The sequence below is a fragment of the Malurus melanocephalus genome, unplaced genomic scaffold (genome assembly GCF_030028575.1).
Source record: "Malurus melanocephalus ecotype Western Australia unplaced genomic scaffold, MMel_1.1 scaffold_106, whole genome shotgun sequence".
In the NCBI taxonomy this organism is placed as follows: Eukaryota; Metazoa; Chordata; class Aves; order Passeriformes; family Maluridae; genus Malurus; species Malurus melanocephalus.
Genome location: NW_026623338.1, coordinates 1,056,809 through 1,064,364, shown reverse-complemented (window position 1 = coordinate 1,064,364; position 7,556 = coordinate 1,056,809).

The following is a 7,556-nucleotide window of genomic DNA, read 5'->3' as shown; positions in this document are numbered from 1 at the left end:
ACCTGTGGGTTTTCTGAGGTGGAAGCCTAGACAATGCATATTTGAAAACCTGTGGGTTTTCTGAGGTGGAAGCCTAGACAATGCATATTTGAAAGCGGCTGCTTGCTGCAGTGTGAAAGGAAAGTACATTATTGAACCAACCGGCAGTGTGTAAGTTTTTCTGCAGGCCACCGGAGGGCAGTCTTTCCATGAAAAACAAGACTGACATCTCCAGCGCATGCCTCCTTTTTTTTTTCCCCACTAAATTCACATCTAACTCTTTCTCAGCTCGGGTAGAGAGAATCATTTCACACTATGACAGCTGCAATCAATGAGCCGAATTCCTACCCAGTGTAAATTCATCAGTCTTGCTGGCAGTTGACACAGTATTGGTACCATTATCTGTTGGAATTATTAAAACAAGTACAAACCCATGGTTTGAGTTTGGATGCTCAAAAATGCGTTTTTATGGGAAAACCACAGGTTTTTGGGTCTATATAGAAAGGTATCCCTACGTGTGGCTTAAAGGTTGGCATAAAGACCATCATCGAGTAAGGCATTTATACAACAGCTTGTAAAGGGAGACCTGTTCCTCAGCCAGGCACGTAACGCTCTCATCACAGATCTAATGCCACAGAAACACAAATGTATGCAGAGGGTTCATGTGTCACACATCTTCCTTCGTATGGGACAGGCCAGACTTACATCCCTTTGGAAAGGAAACACGGTATGGGATAGGCACACATGCTCCACACTCTCAAAGGCTGTCCTCCATGGAACTACACACTTGAAACAGCTTGCAGTTGAAAGCCAGCTGCACAAAATGTAGTCCCAAACATGCCTTTCAAAAGCTTCACAAATGCCAATTACATTAAGCGATATGAGAAAAAGGAACCGAGTAATGCGCCTAATTAACAAAGCTAGAGATGGAGCCAGCCACTTGGTTTGAAGTACTTCCAAGAGAGATGTTAAATGCAATGGTCAGGGCAACTCTGGAAGAAATAAATTAACATGCTGGGTTAATATTTCAAGCTCTGTGGGAGTAAAAAGAGTGTGTGGTGAGGGGAAACAAAGGTAAAAATATCACAGGGTGCTATTTTGTTTGTTAGTTTGCCAAGGACACTTTAGCTTTTGCCATTTATTATTCTTCATGGTATGCTAGAAATTATGCAATAAGACATAAAAGTGTCAGCATTGMGTCACTGGATTTCCTAAATTTATCTTTTACCCACCTGTTAAATCTCAGCTCAAGGTCAAGAGAAACAACCATTTTGAGTGAATGAATTATGAGATAGACACATTCATGAAAAATACCTTACTAGGGTTCTTTTCTCTTTAATACTATCTGCCACCACAGCTTAAAAGATTCCCCACACGACAGGGAAACAGTGGGTTTTTTCTGGTCCTCACAGCTAAGAGCTGACTGACAACTGCCTGGTTCCAAATCATAGATACCTGTGGTTGGGGAAGCTCAGGCCATCAAAAACCCTCAAGTTCCAGCAAGTAGCGTGGCTTGAATCCATTCCAGTACTCATCTGTTGGCAGCTGTTTCCATCTGCTCCTTCTTGAACTGTTCTGCTCAGTCCCTAGGGAAGAGCAGGAAGATTGTCACGCAATGAACTCGCTTGTTGTGAGCTGGCTGCTCATGTTTTACCCGAGTCTGTCATTTCACCTCATCTGCTCTCTAGCCCTTTTTTGCCACAAGAATTCTGAGTCCTGCTGTGCATCTAAGGGAGAAAAAATTTTTTTAAAAAAGCTACTCTTCAAAAGGTTATTCCTTCTTTTAAGTACAAATAACTGTTATTCACAAGAGATACAGAAAAGATTGATCAGATCACTTAGTTCTCACAGCTGTTAGGTACACAGTGATTCCTGCATGTCTGTTTTTGTAGCTGAAAGTGTCTGACAGACCTTCACTTTGTGATGAGGGAAGGCAGATGCCCTTCAAGCGCTCCATGACCGTTACCCATAGCCTTTTTTGTTTGGTTTTGTGGTAAAATGCACAATGGAGAAAGAGAAAAAAAAACAAAAATAACATTTTCTATTTTARACACCAGTGTTTATGTTTCCAGACTTGCAGCTGAGCCTTTAGAAACTTTGGTTRACTGAGCAAATATCTGTGCACATAAGGCTCCTCTATTAATTTGTCCCACTGCTATTTATGTAGTTGTTAACTTGATATCTACACATTAACATTTAATGGCCAGAGTAAGCAAAAGATTTTACTTTTTCTTAACCCAGATAATTAGTTTTATATTCTCACCATTGAAAGTTTTAATTCATACTTTGATATACTATCTCTAGCCTGATTTCCAATGGGACCAAATACACCCAAATCTCTTAGGCCTTCAAAACTTTCAGGGGTGCCTAAAAATGCAAATCCTTGCTCAGAAACACCTTTTTTTTTTTAATAATCCCAAAGTACCTGAAAGGACCTCCAACATATAAGCAGCATTCTGTAGATCCTACTCAGTCTTGAGCAGGGAGGGGAGAAATAGTAAGACAAGCAAAACAACATAATATGGAAACAAAGCTGGAGAAGATTCTGTTAGTAACCCAAATGCAATCATCTAGACTTTGTCCTAACCAGAATTATACATATTTGTGGATATATTGGTCAAAATATCTCCTAAGGGCTCAATAAGCATAAACTCAGGAAAACTGACAGTAATTTCACTGATTTCCCATGTCCCCTTCTCTGTGGTGCATTGTCTATTGGAGAATACATCCCTCTGCTTGGATTATGCAGTGGTCAAACTGAGCCACAGAAACACAGCACCACTTCAGCACTTCTGCATGAAGATCTTTCCATATAATGAAGGGTTCTTAAGGGGTTTGGCATGATAAAGCAAGCAAGAAACAACTTTGCCCATATCCTAAATTACTAGCACACAAACAGGGTTTTCCTCCACTTTTTAACATGCAGGATAAGCTGAAGAACAATTTCAGAAGAACCTGTAGAGATCTACCATATTTTTTGTTACAGCTGGAAAATTTTCAAAGAAAAGGAGGTCTTTATTATAGATTTGTGAACTGGACAGTGCTTTTTTCTCATTCCTTCATCTCAAAGCCAATAAACATGMTATTGTAGATGCTCTTGGGATGAGAATCCATCTTAGAAGAACAGAAAGGTCCAATTTTACATGAGAGTGGAGCATATCGGAAGGAAGACCCAATTCTGATTTTCTGCAGCCAACTCTTGAGTATCTTGTCCCTCTGTGATCTTTCTCTGCTTCCTCATTATTCCCCAATTTCTTCTACTCCTGGACTACCTAAAGGCAAAGACTACAACTGCAAAACCTGGCAGAATCCACAGATGAATCAGACTGAATCAGTAAACAATGACTAAAAGTGCAGTGTCATAGGAACAAACATATCACTGTGCTTCTTAAGCTAAATCATTTAAATACAAACCTGCTGCAAATCTTGCAGGTTACCAGGAATTCCAGCCACARTCTGGAGGGCTGGTATAGTCCTTTTCAACTGGGATTCCTACAGAAGTCTTTCCCGGGTCCTAGAAACCCTGGGTAGAGTTTCTTCTTGCTTTGGGAGTGCAGAAACCATTCATTGTAGCATGTCCCAGAAAGGAAAGGCAGAGGACAAGCTAATAGAGATGCCATCCCTTCCCTATTGCCTTTAATCTAGCTCTCAACACTTCATTTAACTGGAACAAAAGGCTGCTGTTAATGCTAAGCCACAGGCCCAGAAATGAGACAGGATAAAGAAACCTGTCCCAAATTTTGGGACAGCAAGTGGATTTTGCTTTCCATTTACTCACACTTACATTGTATAAATCCTGGCTATTGACAAAAGAAATGCAGCAGATTTCATCCTCAGTGCCAATTATTTAACTAGCATCACTGGAACTATTATTCTTTATATCTCTTCATAAGCAGCATTCAAATAATTACTTCAACAGGATTAAATGTCATATTTCATGGGACTGGCTGCGTAAATATTTACAAAGCTAGAGAACAGAAAAGACATCTCAGAGTATTGATTCATGTCAAATATTGAGAAGCTGGGTTAATCAAGGGATTTAAGCAATGCTTTAAACCTTTGAGTCAGCATTGTTGAGATTTAKTTAAACTACTCTTACCTTTCAACATCTAAAGTTTTACAAATCGTTTATAACAATAAAGACTTACAGGCCATTTTCCCATCTGCTTGTCTGAGAACRTTTCAGTTACTATTGTGAACTCAGAGTAGGCTGAAGAAGTAATAACAGCTGTGAAAGTGAATCATTCAGCAAAAATAAAGTTCTCATTTCAGTGAAGAAAAGAAATGAGAAGAAAGAAATATTCTAATTATTTTGATGTATTAGAGAAATAGTCAGCTGATGGGCAAGCGCATACATAATGTAACATGGAGTATATTCTATTCTCCTCAGTCAGAAACAGACCCTAATTTCTTCTCTTTTTTTTTTGTGGTAAAATGAAAAAGATACACTTGGAGCACTGAGAGCTGCATGCCTTTACAAGAAAAGGCTAGCACCTCCTGTTCTGCATTCTGTATATAGTAGTTGTGAAATACATATGTCTGTATCTATGTGTTTGTGTCTGTTGCTATGTTCATGCACCTGCAAATTGGCTGAGATCTTAAAAATGTAATGACAGCATTAGCAGAGTTTTGTTTTCAGAAAAAGCTGACTAGGCCAGTCTGAGAGAGTCAAGAACCTTTCAGGACTCCCCAAAATGAATCAGCTAATAAAATACAGCCAAGTCCTGGCTTTTTCTGAAACTCCAGCTACAGCACCTGGTAGGAGTCAATAGTTTCTGACCTATGTGTGCTCTTTTGGCAATGCAGGTTCAGAGCCCTCAGGAWGACTGAGCTCACGACTTGTATTACTTGTACAGTAATACAAGTTTACATAAGGGTGTTTTTGTTATGTGCTGACAGGAAACTTCCAATTGTGTAAGCTCAATTTTCCTCATTACCAGCTATTTTTTTGCTGGATCACACCTAGATCAGCACGAAGAAGACAAGGGACAAATCTATATCTTTCCATAACTGCACATTGTAACTAAGTGGCACGTCAGCTGCATGCGTCATTTCAGATGCTTAAAGTAGATTTTGCTGTGATTTAGCCCCAAGATTTGTGGAGGAACTATTATTTCTGTTTTGGAGAATGTCTCATCAAAGACAAATCCCAATAAAACTTTTACTATAACCTTGACTAGAGGATGTGCTCCAAGGGAAGCACAGTGCCTCACCCAGTACAGCTACATGCTGGATTTAAGAAGCTGAGGGTGAGACAGCAAACTCAGCAGTAGTTTGCAGTGCTTATTGCCCTTTTTGTCAAGAAGGAGCAATCTCCTCTTTCCCTAGAGGAAAGACAGTTTGGGAACCTCCCTAGTCCTTCAGCAAGCAGAGGAACACCACTTCCACCACTTCGCCTTACATATGTGCACCATCTCTATCATTGTATCTGCTTGGTTYCATCTCCCGTAAATTTTCAGCAAAACTAAATCCAAAACATCTTTCCTGGATTCAGGTGGGAGTTTCCCTTAGTTAATGGAGTRAGTAAAGACCAAAGATGATCTCTAACATGTCACAGTATTACTTCCATTTTTTTCAAGAGCAGCTTCTATTTGTCTCACAGTTTGATGTGCACATTCCAAAAGATCCCAAAGGAATCTGCAAACCAGAAGAACCTTAGCTTACAAATCTCAGCCCAGCACAAATGGATGAAGGACAAGTGCGACTCATCAGGCAGAGCACAGCAAATGCTTCTCAGCTCAAAGCAAAGCCCATGCAACAGCTGAAAAACATGATTGGAAATCATGGTTACATGTACATATTCAAGTAAAACTGAAACAATTAAGAATAAAGAATAAAAACTGAAGTAATAAAGAATTAAGAATAAAAAATCCAGCTATAAAAGTGCAGGAACTAGAATTCAGCCACAACTTCTGCTGCTCTGATAACTCTCATTAAAAGCACCATGACGTCTTTGCATCAGGCTTTGGGCTACACAGCTCTTCAGACTTGCAGCATCTCTATCACTCCCCCAGTCAACATCAAGCACCAACCCACAATTTTCTTCTCTATTCTCATTSTTTCTATGAAAGGCTTTCATCCAATTAATGACAATTCAAAGGGGCAAATCTAGTCTTTCAGAAAAATAATACCATCTATGCAATTGCAGCTGCTTTATTTTTAAATTATTTTCAAGGACAAAATTAGTACATTGCATGCTGAAGTGCATCACAGCTTTCCATTTGAAGACCTCAAACCAAATGATTTACAAAGATCAATGCTAACAGATAGAGCAATTCACAGCATGATGTAATCTAAAACTGATAAGGAACTGCACTGAAATACTGTTGAGTTGTCATGAATTTAATACAAGAGAGCACAGGCTGAATTATAGCATTCAGGCATTGCAAAACTCATCTTCCAACCCTGGCTGGCTTTTCTTCTGAGATTATAACTCTTAGAAATAATTTTCTCTCTCTCAGCCTCCTCCAGCTTTAAAACACTTTGAATAAACTCTCCCGTTATATTCATAGCTGTGCACAAAGTCACAGGTTCTCTCAACATCTCCTTTTCCTCTTCATATTGTTACAAAGGGTCAATCTTCTTTGAAGATGAACTGACTGATGAACTCAGAGCTAGGYTTAAATTTCAGGAGTGGGAGCTTCTTTATCTGTCACCATTGTTGGCACCCTCACTTAAAACCCCAGTGAAGGAAGAAGCTAGAGAGGTGTGCTCTTTAGTAAAAGACCAAAGCACACGGCAAAGCTTCCTTATGTGCATTTCTGTGCCTGTACAGCACTGGGATTTGGATCTGTCAATCCAGCATCTCTGGTAAGTGGCAAAACATATTCATATAAAAATAAAAATTATAAAAGGAAAAAAAAGTTAAAATTTCACTTTAAATTAATGAGTTTCTAAGTTTAGGAGTATTAAGGAATATATGCTCGGTCATCTCCCACGCTGAGAAGAAAGTTCCTTTGGAGTTAGACAGAAATCATTGCAGTTCTCAACTAAAGAAGTAAGTAGAGAGCAGGAGGATTAACAAAAGAACAGCATGCAAACCCACCAGCTTTTTTTAGTTTTTAGACAGAACTTAGAMTTCAGTCTGAAAGACAACCTACCTTTCATTGTATATGATTACCCTGGGGATGCTGAAGTACAGGGCAACAAAGGTGATCCCAGTACACCAGATATGGAGGTGAAAGAAGGACTTACTCTTCTTGTGTCATCCAAACAGTGAGGTGACCTAACACCAATGAAAAAAATTAGCAAGGGGATTCATTCTCTAACCCAGCTACACAGCAGTTTAGAAACTAAAATATATCTGTGGCTTAAAGTTATTCTTCCACTGTCACCACTAAAAAGTTTTAATTACAGAACAGCTAAAATTATAGATAGACCAACAGGACTGCTTGAAGTGCACATATACTCTCCTGAGTAGCAGCTGTGCCACAAGAGAGGCCCTCAGAGAGAACTTGCTAAACTCTACAGCTTATTTTCCTCACTTATTGCCAGATTTGGGTCAGTCTCAGCTCAACATAGATGATCATCAAAATTTCTCACCAGTAATTAGAATCAGTTCAGGAAACAAAATGCAT